The following is a 20,830-nucleotide window of genomic DNA, read 5'->3' as shown; positions in this document are numbered from 1 at the left end:
TCGGCTGAGTGAAGGAATACTGTTACCTTGGAAAGAAACACATGACCTGTGGAAGGAAGGATGAAGGGCAGGAAGATTAGTGTTTAACATTCCATCGGCATGTGGTCAGTAGAGACGGAGCTCGAACTCAGACTGCTGCAAGGACGGAAAGGAAAACGGACGTGCCCGTTCAGAAGAACCATCTTGATTTGCTTGGACTGACTTTGGGGATTCACGAGGGATCTGTATTAGGATGACCGGACGCGGATTTGAACCATCATTCTCTCAAATGCGAGCCCAATGTGTATGAAATTCTGCGGCCGTAGCCTTGTCTCCCGCTGCTGAGCTGGCTGTTGATGCCTGTTGGTGAAATCTTGCGCTCAAGTGTTGTCGCACTGCTCTGGAAAGCTGAAATTCAAGCTCGACATATGGTATATATACATGAAATGTATTCGCAGTTGCAAATATGGACCACCATCTGCTGTATAATGGAATGATGCGAGCTCGCGATAAGCGGAAGAACCGGGTTCGAGTCCTCGTCCAGCAGAAATTTTGACTATCGTCATTCTACTATACAGCTCACAGTTGTCCACATTCGCAACTGCGAATACATTTTATGTATTACATAATGACTATAGTCACTGCAGTGCCTATTCCTTGAAAGAACGCTATTTCGTAATTCTGAAAAACACGGACACTACAATATCGTGTAAGTTATGTATGCTTGACACCAGTCAAGTATGGAGGTGAACTACAGTAATATGAAATATAGAAGAAAAAACTTCAACCGCAAAGAGCGCGACCTATAATTTTATTTTAGATTACAAGTTCCGGCAAAACTAATTTTCTGTCATCGGATTCTGTGCAAATACATGACAATACATATACAGTACATCGTATCAAGTGTTAATACGTCATTACAGGAACAGCCGTACGTGGCACATCGGTATGTCGATAATTAAACAGGGTTTACATAAATTATCGTGCATTCTGCGCCTGCTGCACGAGTTCATGTTCATACAACAGATGAAAGGCGTACTTCTAATCTGATTTTCATGAAACAATTACGTATTATCGAAATATGGGACCAAAAAGTTTGTTTCTTCAGGAAGAAATAATGAGTCCTTATGCCATTATTGCAGTCTAAATTAATTATAGTTGTCTTTCAACGCTATTTTTGCTCGCAACTTTATCCCAGTTTTCTTCGTTACAACTGAAACTCTCCATACTCAACTACAAAAAAATTGGTTGTTTATTTGTACGGTTTCAGTCGGTGATGTATCGTTTAATTACGGAACTCTTTTTGCTTGTTGAGAAATTCAGAGTCCCACAATATGTTTTTAATGAAGAAGCGATTCCTTCATTCGTATGTAAGGGCAAGAGAAACACTCTAATTATAAGGTCTGTCAGGTAGTGTACCGACGTTTAATTTGTTATACGTATAGTCGTCTATTATCATCGCTCTGTTTCACGTAACAGCAGAACTGTCCAACGCCTCTTCCTAAATATCATACCACTCTAGAATGAATGTTAATGAGATAATGTAACAAATATACGAAGCCCAATATTTCAGTCGATATCTGATATGGAAGGCTATATAAGAAATCAGCCCAAACGGATTTGCTCTTCACATTTGGGGAAATAACTGCTTTTAACCGCCGACACAGTAATGAGTCACTAATTGAGTAGACTCAAAGAATAACCATACCGTGTCTCGCAGACGAATTTAATGAGGCGTGCGACAACGGTAATCCATAGCTTACGACAAAAAAGACTGCTTCTAATTAGGGAAACGTTTTTCAGCTGGTGCTCAACTGAGATGGAAGTTCTTAAAAAGGGAGCTCTTCGATCCCGTCTTAGATGCTATTCATACTACCTCTTATAGAACCTTTTTAGAATCCTCTGGAGCTGGAAAAGCAATCAGAAGTCGTCCCCTCATCCCACGTGGCAGTTTTACGAAGTATCCTTTAAATGTCAGGCCTAAAAAGATCTGTATCTATAATAATGCTGTTGATAGACAGAAGTTCTTGAAAATTTCAATCCACATAAGAAATCGACCCCACGCCACCAAATTCTGAGGATGTGTAAAACTGTGTACTAATAATAACTAACTCGTGATTCTGGAAATGTGCCTACATCAGCGTCGGCCAGGGGGACACGTGGTTCAGGCAATATAAAGACACAAAACGAAGGGAAAGCGTGAAACGAAACGACAATATACCGCTAGTTAAAACAGTGCAAAATGGTTTCACCATGTTCATCATCGGATCGTACACGCAGTGCTTCTGCGACTGCTTGGAACCAGTGGGGGAAGAATAACATACTCGTCAGCGATCAGTTAGTGGAGCACATAATATTATCACAGTACATTTATACACCGAACAGCGAAAAGAACCGGTGCACATGCCTAATATAGTGTAGGGCCCCAGAGAGCATGCTTAAGTGCCGCAAGACGATCTGGTATGGACACCACTAATGCCTGAAGTAGTGATAGGGGAACTGACACAATAAATCCTGCGAGGCTGTGAATAAATCCGTAAGGGTACGAGGGGATGGAGATCTCTTCCGAATAGCACGTTGCAAGGCATCGCAGATATGTCCAATAATGTTCGTGTCTGGGGAATTTGGTGCCCAGAGGAACTGTTTAAACTCTGAAGAGTGTTCGTGGAGCTACTGTAACCACTCTGTAGAAATTCTACACGTGTGCGTTATAGCATCGTCCTGCTGGAATTGGCCAAGACCGTCGCAATGCACAATGGACATGAATGGATGCAGGCGATCAGACAGGATGCTTACATACGTGACACTTGTCAGAGTCGAATCTAGACGTATCAGGATCCCCTATCACTCCAACTGCACGCGCCCCACAAAATTACAAGCTCTCCACCAGCTTGAAGAGTCCCCTGCTGACATGCAGGATCCACGGATTCATGAGGCTGTCTCCATACCCGTACATGCCCATCCGCTCGATACAATTTGAAACGGGGCTCGTCCGACCAGGCAACATGTTTCCAGTCATCAGCAGTTCAGTGTCGGTCATGACGGGTCAAGGCGGGGCATTAAGACTTGTGTCGTACAGTCATCATGGGTACGAATGGACCTTCACCTCTGAAAGCCCATATCGTAGACGTTTCGTTGAATTGTTCGCACGCTGAGACTTCCTGGTAGCCCAGCATAGAAATCTGCAGCGATCTGCGGAACGCTTGCGCTTCTGTACGTTGAACGGTTCTTTGCAGTCGTCGTTGGTCTCGTTCTTGCATGATATTTTTTCGGTCGCAGTGATGTCTGAGATTTGATGTTTCACCGGATTGCTGATATTCACGGTACACCTGTGAAATGGTCGTACAGGAACCCACCCACCCCCACCACCTTTCATCGCTACCTTGGAGGTGCTGTGTCCAATCGTTCATACGCCGACTCAAACTCACTTAAATCTTGATAACTTGCTATGGTAGCAGCAGGAACGGTTCTAACAACGGCGTCAGACACTTGTTGTCTTATGTAGGCGTTACTGAACGCAGCGCCGTATTCTGCTTGTTTACTTATCTCTGTATTTGAATATTCGTGTTTATACCAGTTCCTTTGGCGCTTCAGTGTATGATAGCAACAAACGAGATCCACGTGGTAGTATAGCCGTTCATTGTTCGACGTCGAGAACGCTATCTCAACGCTTGAACAATGAACGGTTGAGCACCCCTGTTCATAGACGATGCTCTTTACTGCGGGATTCACTGATGGCACGTGCAAAGCTTTCCGAATCTGGAATGACAGAAGTATCAAATTGCTACTGGTACGTGAGTGACATAGCCCTTGTGCTTAGTGACAAACCATTCGCTTTCCGTCGAGCAGTACTTCAACCTGTTCTCCAGTGATCTTGTCTATGAGCAAGATATTTATGTGGTGACCACAGTCTTGCAGCTTAAATTGTTGAGTGAATGGAGCGCCATTGAATATAACACATTATCACACTTGGCAGCCTCCAACTTCAACTGAATACAGAAACACTATGAGTTGAGTGTAAATGCCCTGAAAATATTACCATTTTATACAAAATTTTGACCAATGTGTGATTAATAATGCGTCCTGACTTGAACTGATGATACATTCAGAAGGAGGAAGGACATTCAGAGAGCAGTGATAATAAGGGTACCTTGAACATGTATTTAAGTGACTGCACGACACTCAAACCAACTACACTCCTGGAAATTGAAATAAGAACACCGTGAATTCATTGTCCCAGGAAGGGGAAACTTTATTGACACATTCCTGGGGTCAGATACTTCACATGATCACACTGACAGAACCACAGGCACATAGACACAGGCAACAGAGCATGCACAATGTCGGCACTAGTACAGTGTATATCCACCTTTCGCAGCAATGCAGGCTGCTATTCTCCCATGGAGACGATCGTAGAGATGCTGGATGTAGTCCTGTGGAACGGCTTGCCATGCCATTTCCACCTGGCGCCTCAGTTGGACCAGCGTTCGTGCTGGACGTGCAGACCGCGTGAGACGACGCTTCATCCAGTCCCAAACATGCTCAATGGGGGACAGATCCGGAGATCTTGCTGGCCAGGGTAGTTGACTTACACCTTCTAGAGCACGTTGGGTGGCACGGGATACATGCGGACGTGCATTGTCCTGTTGGAACAGCAAGTTCCCTTGCCGGTCTAGGAATGGTAGAACGATGGGTTCGATGACGGTTTGGATGTACCGTGCACTATTCAGTGTCCCCTCGACGATCACCAGTGGTGTACGGCCAGTGTAGGAGATCGCTCCCCACACCATGATGCCGGGTGTTGGCCCTGTGTGCCTCGGTCGTATGCAGTCCTGATTGTGGCGCTCACCTGCACGGCGCCAAACACGCATACGACCATCATTGGCACCAAGGCAGAAGCGACTCTCATCGCTGAAGACGACACGTCTCCATTCGTCCCTCCATTCACGCCTGTCGCGACACCACTGGAGGCGGGCTGCACGATGTTGGGGCGTGAGCGGAAGACGGCCTAACGGTGTGCGGGACCGTAGCCCAGCTTCATGGAGACGGTTGCGAATGGTCCTCGCCGATACCCCAGGAGCAACAGTGTCCCTAATTTGCTGGGAAGTGGCGGTGCGGTCCCCTACGGCACTGCGTAGGATCCTACGGTCTTGGCGTGCATCCGTGCGTCGCTGCGGTCCGGTCCCAGGTCGACGGGCACGTGCACCTTCCACCGACCGCTGGCGACAACATCGATGTACTGTGGAGACCTCACGCCCCACGTGTTGAGCAATTCGGCGGTACGTCCACCCGGCCTCCCGCATGCCCACTATACGCCCTCGCTCAAAGTCCGTCAACTGCACGTACGGTTCACGTCCACGCTGTCGCGGCATGCTACCAGTGTTAAAGACTGCGATGGAGCTCCGTATGCCACGGCAAACTGGCTGACACTGACGGCGGCGGTGCACAAATGCTGCGCAGCTAGCGCCATTCGACGGCCAACACCGCGGTTCCTGGTGTGTCCGCTGTGCCGTGCGTGTGATCATTGCTTGTACAGCCCTCTCGCAGTGTCCGGAGCAAGTATGGTGGGTCTGACACACCGGTGTCAATGTGTTCTTTTTTCCATTTCCAGGAGTGTAGTACGACCTGAAGGAATATTGTATTCTCTGATATAGATAGAACACTTACAGTGAGGCTGTGAGACACAACATTGTGATGTCTAATACCTGTTTTCCATAAATATGAATCACAATTGTCACTCAGAGCATATTCAAGATTTGCAGGAATTCTACAAGTTCACAGAAACATAGACCAACCTCACACTTGCTGTAAAATACATCCAAACAAATAAAAATATTCCTGCCGATGGTAATTTGTTTGAGTAACGATTGAGCCAATGGCTGAATGTCTCCTCCCATCAAATATCGATGTAAACAATAAGTGATCACATGGGTACAGCCCAGAAAGGACGTAATAATGCATAAATTAAAATTGCAAGCCGGCCGGAGTGGGCGAGTGGTTAAAGGCGCTACAGTCTGGAACCGCACGACCGCTACGGTCGCAGGTTCGAACCTGCCTCGGGCATGGATGTGTGTGATGTCCTTAGGTTAGATAGGTTTAAGTAGTTCTAAGTTCTAGGGGACTTATGACCACAGCAGTTGAGTCCCATAGTGCTCAGAGCAATTTTTTTTAAAAATTGCAAAGTACTCACAAATCGCAAGTGACTTTTTCTTTATTTTGACGCGTTTCACTCGACCTACGCGAGCATCTCCGGAAATTACATAGCTGAGGACTGGTTGTTCACAAAGCGGATCATGTGAAGTCACATTGTCCTCAATCATTGATAGGATTTCGCTTCCTCAGTTAGAGCGACTTCAGTGTATGCCTTTAAGTATGTATGTTCCACATCGACTCCTAAATGAGTTGGCCGATTTCTACCAAACTTGATACACATGTCACTTACTGTATGGTAAGGATCTTTGTTGGTGTAGGAACCACGTACCTATCAAAGGGGTGGCGGTGCTGGTGAAAATGAAGTGTAGTGCGAGACGTGCTAATACTCAGAATTTATTCATCAAATATTGGTGAATGAGAGCGCTCAGTGACTTGCAACAAACTTTACACGTAATCCCATATCTTTAGAAAACTTTTGTCAGTGGTAACCCCCACAAATTGATAAAAAAATAACGGTTTCTCGCTTACTACATTTTCGCTGATCCTGCAGTAAAACTAGTGCATTATATTTTACTTTATTACATCTTTGCTACTAATTTTATTCGTTGCACACTTTCAATAAAGTATTCACATATAACACTAGATGTACCTGCAAAATTATATCACAATACGACACGTAGTTCAGGAGATGTGATATCATAAACGCTGAGATGCATGAAAAACTGTCGCATAATGCATGACTTTTAAATTTCTTACTTCTTTGCTATTACCTCTATTCGCAAGAGATTTCACAAATTAGCATCCACATATGCCGATATGTGTATCTCCAAAATTTTATCATTGTACGACACGTCAGTCAAGAAATACGAAGTGATAGACATTGAGTTGCGTGAAAACGACACTGCAGGGCGAAATTAGCTGGAGGTACAGGTGATGCGTAAAGCATTAAGCGAAGTATGTTAAATATATATGGCATGTACGTAAGTGGGCAAAGCTGTGGATTAAAAAGAAAAAAACCCTTGTCCTAAACCCCCTGGATTATAAAAGCAGGCTTCCGTGGCCATTGTCATAGTCAATAAAAATTTTCTGGATTTGTGACCACACTGTCAATATTCGAAACAGCTGAACAAGAAAACTTTCTTTCTTATATACCTCTTATACAACCTCATATATAAGAGCCACGTCTGCAGGTATATAGGAAACAAAGTTTTCTTGTTCTGCTGTAAATGAAAACATCAGTAAACAAAAACAACCTGAAGGAGGTCACTTGCAACAGTGAGAGAAACGTCTGTAGTTTCACATGCCGACAATGCGGTCACAACCCAGAAAAAATTTAATTGACCCCTGGATCAATTTCATCCACACCTAGTCACATATTACTTACTATCTGGAAACAAATTATGTGGGGTTACAAAGAATGAAACGTCCCCTTAGAAAAATTAATGAATTACTGTGCTAATAAACCTTTTACATTATTTGATTTTCAAACAGATAAGCAGAACTGAACGTACTCAGATATTACTCTCTTTACTTATTCTGATTAACACTTAACTGACAAACAATATTTATAGCGCAACGCAATCTGACTTTCAAAAATTCCTACAAAAGAATGGCCCTGACTAACATTAACCTACAACTTTCACAAATCACTTACCTCACAAAAATCTTCGTTACTTGAACTACTGCAATACAGCCAGCGCCACTACTGCCAGCTAAATAAAAGATTCAAACTACTGAAGGCACTAACTACTGATAGGCATAGTTAGAAAATGAAAGATTTTGATAGAGAACAAACAATGGATTTACCTTAAGTGTTCAAAAGTCATAATATATATAGCAGTTCATTGCATCCAGTCTTACAAATTTACTGTCCCTGATAGGCACACGTCCAGATCATCCGCTCTCGAAACTCCGCCATTTCTCTCCCCACATCCACCACTGCTGGTGGCTCACCTCCAACTGCGCAAAGCTATGCGCTGTTAACAGCCAACTGCCCAACACTACAATAGCGACTATTCCAACAATGCCACCCTGCCACAGACTGCACACAGCACAGCCAGTGATTTTCATACAGTGCGCTACGTGGCGTTAACAATACAGCCCACTTACAAAAGGTTAACCTCCTATTGCGGTAGGGATGAGAGAACCTGGGGAGGAAGAGGTGGCTAGAGAGGAAGAAGATGAACACATATATGGGAGGAGGAGGAGAATGACAGAATGAGGGGAGGGAGAAATGAAAAAATAAAGGGAAGAGGAGGAGGAAAAGATAGACTGAAAGAAAGGTAGGAGGAGATGGACAGAGGGAGGCAGGTGGACATTTTGTGGGGAGAAGGAAACATAGGTGCAAGATGTGATGCAATTACAGAGGCGGAAGGGGATGTCATAGGGGGAAGCGGCAGACAGTGTGGGTATGCGCGGCCGTTCCCGCCGGAAATTCGAGTCCTTCCACGGACATGGGTGTGTGTATTGTTCTTAGCATAAGTTAGTTTAAGTATTGTGTAAGTCTAGGGACCGATGACCTCAGCAGTTTGGTTCATTAGTAATCGACTCACATATATTTGAAAAATGGACAGAAAGAGGGCAGTGAAGGAGATGGACAGAGAGCGTGGCGGAGGGGAAGCAGGAGGGAGAATAAGAGAATTGGAATAAAGACATTCCCGGGCAACGCTGGATAACCGGCTAGTAGATATACAGGGTGTCTCACTTAACTCTGCGACCTCATATACTTCCGTGACGAAACTAAATGTGAAAATGCAGTCGGCTATGGATGCGCCTATGTCAGGGGCTCACTCAGTCGGTAAGGATGCACAGTCCTTAAATGTAAATAAAGTCATTTCAAATTACTCTTTCTTATGGCACATGTATGTTTTCCTACGGAAAGGGTGACTAGAGGTACAGCTGCTGACGACAGGCTTGTTTTCACAGTTGTAAACCTCAAACTTTCTGAAACGTGTAGACTCTGAAGGAGGGAAACGGCGACACTGTTTCTGACACAATGTGCAGAGCAACGCTGCCTGCACACGCCTCCGGACAGCGCAGGCAACCCACATAGCGGCATTACAGCATTAGTATAGAAACAATGGCACCATCTGCATTGTTTAAAGTCTATCTATTACAGAAAGTATGACGTTTAGAACAGTGCAGTCTTGTGCCTTCATATCATCCTAACATATCATCACCGACCATTTGCATTTTTCACATTTTGTTTGATTTCTGGAATATATGAGATTGCAAAGTTGGGTGCGGCACCCTGTATACAGGGTGGTCCATTGATAGTGACCGGGCCAAATATCTCACGAAATAAGCATCAAACAAAAAAACTACAAAGAACGAAAATCCTCTAGCTTGAAAGGGAAAACCCAATGGCGCTATGGTTGGCCCGATAGGTAACGCTGCCATAGGTCAAACGGATATCAACTGCGTTTTTTTTAATAGGGACCCCCATTTTCTATTACATATTCGCGTAGTACGTAAAGAAATATGAATGTTTTAGTTGTACCACCTTTTTCGCTTTGTGATAGATGGCGATGTAATAGTCACAAACGTATAAGTACGTGGAATCACGTAACATTCCGCCAATGCGGGCGGTATTTGCTTCGTAATACATTACCTGTGTTAAAATGGACCGTTTACCAATTGCGCAAAAGATCCATGTCGTGTTGATGTATGGCTATTGTATCAAAGTGCCCAACGGGCGTGTGCTATGTATGCTGCTCGGTATCCTGGACGACATCATCCAAGAGCCCCGACCGTTCGCCGGATAGTTACGTTATTTAAGGAAACAGGAGGTGTTCAACCACATGTGAAACGTCAATCACGACCTGCAACAAATGATGATGCCCAAGTAGGTGTTTTAGATGCTGTCGCTGCTAATCCGGACATCAGTAGCAGACAAATTGCGCGAGGATCGAGAATCTCAAAAACGTCGGTGTTGAGAATGCTACATCAACATTGATCGCACCCATACCATATTTCTATGCACCAGGAATTGCATGGCGACGACTTTGAACGTCGTGTACAGTTCTGCCACTGGGCACAAGAAAAATTACGAGACGATGACAGGTTTTTTTGGCGCGTTCTACTTAGCGACGAAGCGTCATTCACCAACAGCGGTAACGTAAACCAACATAATATACACTATTGGGTAACGGAAAATCCACGATGGCTGTGACAAGTGGAACATGAGCGACCGTGGCGGTTTTATGTATGGTGCGGCATTATGGGATGAAGAATAATTGGCCCCCATTTTATCGATGGCAATCTAAATGGTGCAATGTATGCTGATTTCTTGCGTAATGTTCTGCCGACGTTACTACAAGATGTTTCACTGCTTGACAGAATGGCGATGTACTTCCAACATGATGGATGTCCGGCACATAGCTCGCGTGCGGTTGAAGCAGTATTCAATAGCATATTTCATGACAGGTGGATTGGTCATCGAAGCACCATACCATGGCTCGCATGTTCACCGGATCTGACGTCCGCGGATTGCGTTCTGTGGGGAAAGTTGAAGGACATTTGCTATCGTGATCCACCGACAACGCCTGACAACATGCGTCAGCGCGTTGTCAATGCATGTGCGAACATTACGGAAGGCGAACTACTCGCTGTTGAGAGGAATGTCGATACACGTATTGCCAACTGCATTGAGGTTGACGGACATCATTTTGAGCATTTATTGCATTAATGTGGTATTTACCGGTTATCACGCTGTAACAGCATGCGTTCTCAGAAATGGTAAGTTCACAAAGGTACATGTATCACATTGGAACAACCGAAATCAAATGTTCAAACATACTTACGTTCTGTATTTTAATTTAAAAAACCTACCTGTTACCAACTGTTCGTCTAAAATTGTGACCCATATGTTTGTGACTATTACAGCGACATCTATAACATAGCAAAAAAGTGGCCCAACTAAAACATTCATATTTCTTTGCGTACTACACGAATATGTAATAAAAATGGGGGTTCCTATTTTAAAAAAAGACGCAGTTGATATCCGTTTGACCTATGGCAGCGCCATCTAGCGAGCCAACCATAGCGCCATCTGGTTTCCCCCTTCAAGCTAGACAAGTTTCGTTCTTTGTAGTTTTCTCGTTGGACGCTTATTTCGTGAGATATTTGGCCCGGTCACGATCAATGGGCCACCCTGTGTGCAGGGTGAATCACCTAAAAACTGCACTGCAAATATTTCTGAAATGGGAAGTGCTATTGATTTGCGATTTTCATCGAATGAATTGGTACTCATGGGCTCTTATCGTTAGCAAATAAACGGATTGTAATAACACTTAGAAAGTGTATTTTTTGTGCAAAGTTAAACTTATTTAAATGAAACAATGCCTGTTTACATTAACAAACTAAAAAGTAGGGTGGAGTAAGTTCCAACGTCAGTGCTGTTTGTTGCAGGGTTCTAGAGCAACTTGTTTACGAGATGTATTTTGAAAAGTTTCTACACCGACACTTGTTTGTGCCGCTCAACCTGCGTAGTTGCCAGGTACGATGTTGTTATGTTTGTTTACCGATGGCGTGCATGTTTCTTGAGTCATTTCTACTTTTTGGTCAGTTAGTATGTCACACTGCAAACAGTAGGTCATGAGCAGACGATGAGATTTACTAATGCAGAGAAGCTGACATGTTCACTATATGTGGAGAATTTAGGAAGAATGCTGTTCGTTCTTGTATGGAATATGAATCGAGATGCCCCAATAGAAGTTAACCACTTGGCAATTATGTATCAACCTCTTCTACCAGTTAAGTAAAAGTGGTAGTGTAACACATAGCGTAACAGAAGGAAACAAGTGACGACAGAAAGGGGCAAATTAGTGTTCTTGCTGCTGTCGCAGTTGATCCGCACGTTAGCTTCCACACAGTTACACGAGGAATTTGCATGAATCAGGGAAGAGTCCTAAGCATTCTTCAGCGACATAGGTTCCATCCCTGGCACAGCTCTCTCCATGAAGAACTACATGGAAACGGTGATAAGAATCGTGTTAACTTCTGTACATAGACATTAAAACAGGATACTCCAGATGTATGATGTACCTTGTTTAGTGATGAAGCCACATTTACCAGACATGACAAGATGAATTGCCGAAGCATGCACAGTTGGTCTGACTTGGTCACGTGGAACGTCACCGTCCATGGAGTGTAAACGTGTGGTGTTGGATAACGAAACGTTAGTTCACAGGCCAGTACGGAACACTGAACGCACGCAAGTTCTCTCAGCTTCCCAACAGACCATCCTCCACGGATGCTAGAAGACGTTCCTCTGCAGACTAGGAGCAATCTGTGGTACCAACGTGATTGCTGTCTAGCCCATAGCACACGAAATGCTACACAGTGCCTTCACGAATTGTTCCCAAATCTTTAGACTGGACGCAGAGTGCCTTTACCTTGGCTGGCCCGTTCCCCGGATTTAACGCCTCTAGACTTTTTTTTTTTTTTTCTGCTGGGAAAACTGAAAGACGCTGTCCGCTAGAACACACCAACTACACCCGATGATATTCAACTACGTACTACTGTAGCCTGCTCGGACATATCCGCAGAAATGTTAGCAATTGTGCAACAGTCGTTCCACACCATATTGGAAAAGTGTACTGCCGCTGCCGGTAATCATTTTGATTGAACAGAAACTGTGATGGTCAAGTGTCTCGTTACTGGACAAATACAAATAACTAATGTATGCGCTTGTCCTGTTCTTTTGATATATGCTACCACAGATATTGTACAAGTGTCGGTGTGGGAACTTTCCAAAATACGATATCTTGTACACGACTCGCGCTTGAATCATGCAACAAAAACCACTGACGTTTCAGTTTACCCTACTTCCAGTAATTTCAATAGCCGTTCTTAGAATTTAAAATGTGAACGTTTGCACGAAACTACGTGTTCTAAGTTTTATTACAATCTGTTGACTGGCTAACAATACGAGTCCCTGACTCCCAATCCATTCTGTGCAAACCACACATCAACAGCACTTTCATTCTCCATTTCCGTAATATTTGTGATGCAAGTTTTAGGTTATTTTCCCTGTACATACACATACACACACACACACACACACACACACACACACACACACACACACACACACAGAGTTAACGATTACATTTATTGATTTACAAACAAGAGACCACGTTCAATGGAAGGAGATGACCGTATTGATGTAAACTGTATTAATATTCTTTTTACTCTTCAAGAAGATCATATTATATACGTTAATCAGCATGATATTATTTTCTAGATCAAAAGTATATTCATGACAGGATGATTTACTGAGTGAAGCACGTAGGTTAACAACAGTGTAACACTGGGGCACGATGTTGTAGTTAGTTTACTTTGACCCTGTCAAGTATTTCGCGATTCGTCTGGTGACTAGTGCGTTGTTTCGGTAGCACCAAATGGTGATATCATGTAATATATCCCAACTGGCCAGAACAGAATGAGAAGGACAATTTTTATATGGACCAAATATTTTGTCCCAGCATGTTTGCAGGCAACGTTCTCACCGCACACTGCTGTAAGTTGCCGTGTAGCAATGTCCATGACAATGATACATGAGACAAGCCATCGAATTTGAGCCATGAAAAGTGCAGGCAGCGTCCACCCAATGCAAATAGTCTTTGAGGTCCGGAAAACATAAGTGTGGTCTTTCGGACCGTTCACATGCGCACGCTGGCTCAAATCTCAGCCATGCTGACACAGTTCTGCTCAGTCAGTTGCTGCCTCCAGAGTACAGCGTTTAGACAGTCTTTCGCATTGTAACCAAGGATTGTGGCTTCCTTAACAGACGAAACCAGTGCACGTAGCCTCTTTGCACCTCGACTGCGACTTATAGTTAACGCAAGGATGAGTAATATGGAAGTCCGCAGCTCGTGGTCGTGCGGTAGCGTTCTCGCTTCCCACGCCCGGATTCCCGGGTTCGATTCCCGGCGGGGTCAGAGATTTTCTCTGCCTCGTGATGACTGTGTGTTGTGTGGTGCCCTTAGGTTAGTTAGGTGTAAGTAGTTCTAAGTTCTAGGGGACTGATGACCAAAGATGTTAAGTCCTATAGTGAACAGAGCCAGTAATATGGAAGACATTTCCTAATGAAATGCTTTTACACTACTTCACCTTAAAGGTCACTGGCGTCCAAGGAATACCGTGCAAATCTTCTATGAGGAATGACACGTACCACTGCAATAACTTGTTTGTTCGCCTGACATTTACCTACATTAAAGGTGTGATTGGCCATTATCCTGCATTTCGCTGCCTTTCAGTTTTTCAGGCTTTTAAACTGAGACGGGATAGATTCCTGTGGATTGAAGGGTATGATTGCAGCATGTGAAGGCTTCTGATGGTACTTTATTATTCAATGTTCCCTAATACTGATCGTCTGCAAGTTATCAGGGTCCAATGTCATGATGTGTTTTTGTAGTACTTTTATATTATTATTATTATTATTATTACACTTATTACTTCTTTTGCCTCACGGGCTGACGGAAACCTCATGTCAATGACTCCGTTAGAGTAATACGAGTTGGATGCAAGTGCAATTGTTTTATTGCGGGTCACTTTGACATTGCTAGCAGAGGCGTCGAAATGTTTCTGCTGTTGTTGAATAAAAGTTTGGAAGACAGTGGAATCTGATGCTAGTAAATAATCGACTCCTGTACAGCAAGTTGAACTGAGGCACTTCACCTGTCCTACGAACGTCAATGGCTATTTGACACACTACGGGTGATAAGCAGGAGAAATCTGTGAATGTAGTAAGATGCTGAGGGAAATTAGAATTTTAATGTAGGAAACGACAGACTATTTTTTAACTTAGAGTGAGCGGAAAACTATGTTAGAAAGTGGAATATGAAGAATTCATGTGATAATTTCACCAGTTCAGTACTTTTACTTACGAAAACAGGTTTCATAAACTACGCAACTAATTACACACAGTAGTTTTAAGTAACTTAGTATGTGTTTGCACTGTATGTGACGAATTGCTCATTGTATCGATATTTTAATGATTTGATGGCGACTGCTCGAAAAATCGATACCGATCGTCTCTTTTATTTGTACTATCATGACAAACAAAGTTTATGGGCATATTAATTACATTTGAAATAATTTAACTTTATTTGTCTGCTTGGAATCCTAATACTTTGATCCTAATACTTTTTCCTATGTTTTCAGGTGGAAATCGGTCGCAGACTCCGGTAGCTCAACTGCAGCGGTGAGTGCTTTTCATTTCTAACGCAAGACACTGAAGTTGCTGTCCTGGAAACATTTTACTTATTATGTATAATTGATGAATTGGTTATGAACTAACCTAACATCATACGACTTACTCTGCTATTAGCAGACAGTGCAGGAACAAGGTATTGAGCGTGAAAGCGCAAATTCACTAAGTTTTTAACTATCTCAGAGATTAATATGTTTTTATGACTATCGCACTAGTTATGTTACGTTTAACGTCCCGTCGACATCTAGGTCAAAACTATATAAGTTGACATTGTAGAAAATAGGTTAGACGAACATAGTTACGTTGATAAATATGTGTGATCAAATATTTTTCGTTTGAGGGTATTGTTGCAGAGCATATGCAACATAGTACGACTTCGCTGAGGGAATATAAGCACCGACGTGTAGGCAAGGGCCTAGTATGGCTGTCAAACGGAAGCTTCTGGTGGCCCTTTATAAGCTTCACCTGGATCGTGTTTCGGGCTGCGATGCTTTTAAATGGGCTCTCCGAAGAATATCTATCTGATCGGTAAGGGATCGTTACCGTTTGAGTAATGGCGGAGGAATCGAAAAGCTTAAAGCAGGGCAGGTCCTTTTTGTGTTATCACGACATAGCTGAGAGAGTGTCATAGATATTGTAAGAGAGTTGATGTAGTAATCAGTAAAATAGTTATTTTTCATTGCGGCGAGATCTTTTTATGCAATTTCAATTAGCACTAATCGCTACCTTCCCTAACGGATGCTGAAAATCTTGCTGACTGGCACGGAAAAAGGGAGAAATGACTGTCTCGATAAGCCGGCCGAAGTGGCCGCGCGGTTCTGGCGCTGCAGTCTGGAACCGCGAGACCGCTACGGTCGCAGGTTCGAATCCTGCCTCGGGCATGGATGTGTGTGATGTCCTTAGGTTAGCTAGGTTTAACTAGTTCTAAGTTCTAGGGGACTAATGACCTCAGCAGTTGAGTCCCATAGTGCTCAGAGCCATTTGAACCATTTGAACTGTCTCGATAAAATAAGCGAAATCAGAGCTCGCACGGGAAGCTCTAGGTGTTCAGTTTTCCTACATACTATTCGATAGTAGAGCGGTAGCTAAATAGTCCGAAAGTGATTCTATGAACTCCCTATCAAAGAAATAAACGTGAATTGCAGAGTAATCGTGTAGATGTAGATGTCACCTGTATATGAGTGTTGAAGTTGAAGCTCAAGGGTAGAAGGAAACACGCGTTTTCGTAGTTCCGGACTGCTGAGCTGCAGCCTGCAGATTCTCGCCATATCCGCCTCATCAGATGAGCCCCCACTGCTGATCGAACGGCGACCGCTGCAGAAATTACGGCCGAAGTGGCGACGTGAATCTAAAGTAGGGTCACGAGGAATCGGCAGTTTGCTGGAAGCTCCTCTCCGGGCAAGAGTGGAGCCCTTTTCATACCTCACCACTGTACAAGTTGCCTCTCATGGTGTAGCGTCGCATGCAACAGGAGGAAGGAGTTAAGCGAAGTTATATTTAATGATGAGAACAAATGCTGATAGAACAATCTCACAATAAGTAGCAAATTACAGGCGTATGTCATCCAGCGTGATGTATGACGAATTCTGGGCGTTATGGTGAAGAAAACAGTAATCAGAAAGACTATTATCTGGTTTTTACTGATCACACGTTGCACACGGAATACCTATACATCACAAGCGACACTGACGTTTGCGCAAAAAAAAAAAATTCTCCGTATAAGAATGGTGCCAACCCATGCACTTAGAATCGATTCTGAGCTACAGTTTTCTAGCATGGCGCCTTTGCATCATCTGCCATTAGCCCACTAACTTTGCACGGAAACCATCAGAACTTTCGTACTTGACGTGCGGGATGTGTGTCGGATGACGTAATATGTTCTTAAGCCTTCGCGGAACATTTGCCCTTGGGAATTTCATCATTAAACTTAACCGTGACGCACAACACACTGTAAATGAACGATATTTTTGGATCTTATCTGTCTGATCTATCATTCCATCCTTAACTGTGAACCACAATAACAAACAGTACTCATTAGTCAATCGGAGAGGCTTATCTGGGTTACCACATTGGTAAGTGGATTACATTTCCCTAAGATTTTTCAAATAAATCTCTTTCTGTTATCCTTAATTTTCTACAGTTTTATGTTGTACTTTCACTTGTACTCATCCTAAATAACTAACGATTGGCTTCTTTAGTAAATGACTAAATCAGCAGTTGATCGATCCTGAGCAGGTTGTATTTCTCTACAATTTGTGGGCAGTACTACTCATTAACTACATCTGTGAATAGCCCCATAAAGTTTCAACGTTATCCACCAGACCTTTAGTATATCTCAGAACTTGGGAACCACACAGGAAGGAATAAAAAAAACTGTAATGTTTCACGTTTTTCCATCAGAGCGCAGCAGTTAGGAGAGAGTCACGAAGTCAGCTTCTAATAAGAAAACTTATCTTGCACTCTATGTAACTCCCATCAGTTTCTATACAAAGATCAATGACGCGTCAGAGTGAGAGGATTCATAATGGTTCACAATGGCCAGTGTCGGGGAGCACAGGGTACGATGGCAGGATGCGTCTACAAAGAGAAATCACTTGGTACGTCGGCGGTGGACAGGAAACGGTGAAAAGCATGTCGAAGAAGACTACAGAGCGGAAGACAGAAGAATACATTCAGAATATTATCTAGCCAGTTGTGCTGCCTTCAAGGAAATGAATGTTTACTGCGCAACGGAAAATGCCCCATACTCAAAATTAGTTCGTCACACGAGAAGTATACAACATGTTTATACAACACGTTTGCTCTCTCCGCGGATCAGAATTGTTACCAGACTTCACTCATGTTCTTATTATGCTGTAATAGTGGAGCAACCTAAGGGTGTTACCTGCAACATCTGTCGAGCAGTTGTTGCAACGGGAACGATAAGAGCGTCACAGGAAGAAACTTTTTTTTCCGAATGATCTCCGAGCAAGAACGCTGCCTGAATCTGAGCGATATGTGGCGATGTGCGTTGATGTGGAGCGAACGACTCAAGTTATCTCATATATTGCTGCACAGAGTAACTTGGAGACTATGCTGGCTGACTCATATTAACGAATCTATATAAAGGTTACCAGCCTCGCTTTCACACACAAGGCAGTGTTAAAATAGTCACCAATCAGCTGCCTTTAGAATTACGACTACTTTCACAATTTTTGCACTGCTCCCAGATACCTTCTACCCACATCCGCCAAAAATAAAACCGGATAAAAGTTCAAAGTGAGTAGGCAAAAAGGCCTAATCAAAACAGCACCACACTTCAAGTATATCGTGAAAAAGTGTAATTTAATGGCATCAATTGGCATCAATTTCTCACAGACCATTTCGTGAACTTAACACCACCAACGCACTAGCTGCTTCACTCTAGAATATAATTCAGGGACTTTGCCTACTGGACGTCCGCACATTCAATACACAGCGAAATTCGCCACGAAAATGGGGAATCACCGGAACAAGAATCGGTGCCCACGGAATGGAAAGTATCTATGATTTTTTATAATCAGTACTGGGAGAAATAACTTTCTTGTCAATGAATGACCTTACTCCTGACTTCAGGTAATGAAATTTCCTTGAACATTAATAAATGGCTCCTGGTTAGTTGCTGTCACTAAACAATAAGTAACCACAGTGTAAATGCATCTCGGAAGTTGTGAGAGGTTTCTCTCTAGTATAACGCTAAGTTATGACAACCACTTAAAAGAGGTTGGTAGTGTTTAATTGTTGGGAATTAGCTGAGAGAAGCAAATCTTTATTTGCAATGCGGACGTTGTCGGGCATAGGCGATACAAAAATACACTACTGGCCATTAAAATTGACACACCAAGAATAAATGCAGATAATAAATGGGTATTCATTGGACAAATACATTATACTAGAACTGACAAGTGATTGCATTTTCACGCAATTTGGGTGCATAGATCCTGAGAAATCAGTACCCAGAACAACCACCTCTGGACGTAATAACGGCCTTGATACGCTTGGGTATTGAGTCAAACAGAGCTAGGATGGCGTGTACAGGTACAGCTGCCCATGCATCTTCAACACGATACCACAGTTTATCAAGAGTAGTGACTGGCGTATTGTGACGAGCCAGTTGCTCGGCCACCATTGACCAGACGTTTTCAATTGGTGAGAGATCTGGAGAATTTGCTGGCCAGGGCAGGAGTCCAACATTTTCTGTCTCCAGAAAGGCCCGTACAGGACCTGCAACATGTGGTCGTGCATTATCCTGCTGAAATGTAGCGTTCCGCAGGGATCGAATGAAGAGTAGAGCCACGGCACGTAACACATCTGAAATGGCACCCCATACCATAACGCCGGGTGATACTCCAGTGTGGCGATGACGAATACACGCTTCCAATGTGCGTTCATCGCAGTGTCGCCAAACACGGATACGACCATCATGATGCTGTAAACACAACCCGGATTCATCCGAAAAAATTACGTTTTGCCATTCGTGCACCCAGATTCGTCGACCATCGCAGGCGCTCCTGTCTGACGCAGCGTCAAGGGTAACCGCAGCTATGGTCTCCGAGCTGATAGTCCATGTTGCTGCAAACGTCGTCGAACTGTTCGTGCCGATGGTTGTTGTCTTGCAAACGTCCCCCTCTGTTGACTCAGGGATCGAGACGTGGCTGCACGATCCGTTATAGCCATGCGGATAAGATGCCTGTCATCTCGACTGCTAGTGATACGAAGCCGTTGGGATCCAGCACGGCGTTCCGTATTACCCTCCTGAACCTCCCTATTCCATATTCTGCTAAATGGCATTGGATCTCGACCAACGCGAGCAGCAATGTCGCGATACGATAAACCGCAATCGAGATAGGCTACAATACGACCTTTATCAAAGTCGGAAACGTGATGTTACGAATTTTCCTCCTTACACGAGGCATCACAACAACGTTTCACCAGCCAACGCCGGTCAACTGCTGTTTGCGTATGAGAAATCGGTTGGAAACTATCCTCATGTCAGCACGTTGTAGGTGTCGCCACCGGCGCCAACCTTGTGTGAATGCTCGAAAAAGCTAATCATTTGCATATCACAGCATCTTCTTCCTGTCGGCTAAATTTAACGTCTGTAGCACGCCATCTTCATGGTGTAGCAATTTTAAGGGCCAGTAGTGTAGAAAAGCTATCATCCATCTCTTATTTTAATTCCATGATTTTAGAAGGTGTCCACTTCGTTCTAAAACAGTTTTCCTGCTATTACTGATTCTTACACAAATTTGATTGTTCTGCCACACTTTTTGCGAGAAGCCATACACTTAGCAAAACTGCTTTGAATTTTGTTATTAGTACACAAAGCTTTATTGCACTGGTGTTCAACACTTACGGACGGAAGTAACTTTCTCATGATGCGTCACTGCAAGCAACATAGCTCGATGAAACTTGTACCATACATAGAAATAATTGCTAAAGCAGAGTACAGAAGTCAGCTGA

At 43.6% G+C, this 20,830-nt stretch overlaps 1 protein-coding gene across 1 annotated transcript in view; it reads left to right on the top strand.

Annotated features, from left to right (window-relative positions):
• LOC126157176 (leucine-rich repeat-containing protein 15-like) overlaps positions 1-20,830 on the top strand; it is a 994,052-nt gene that overhangs the window by 123,131 nt on the left and 850,091 nt on the right. Inside the window, exon 2 of the mRNA XM_049916358.1 lies at positions 15,301-15,340. The gene's annotated coding sequence lies outside the window, so the exon portion shown is untranslated. The remainder of the gene's footprint in view (positions 1-15,300; positions 15,341-20,830) is intronic.

This window comes from Schistocerca cancellata, chromosome 2, assembly GCF_023864275.1.
Source record: "Schistocerca cancellata isolate TAMUIC-IGC-003103 chromosome 2, iqSchCanc2.1, whole genome shotgun sequence".
Lineage (NCBI taxonomy): Eukaryota > Metazoa > Arthropoda > Insecta > Orthoptera > Acrididae > Schistocerca > Schistocerca cancellata.
This window is presented reverse-complemented; position numbering and strand designations above follow the sequence as displayed.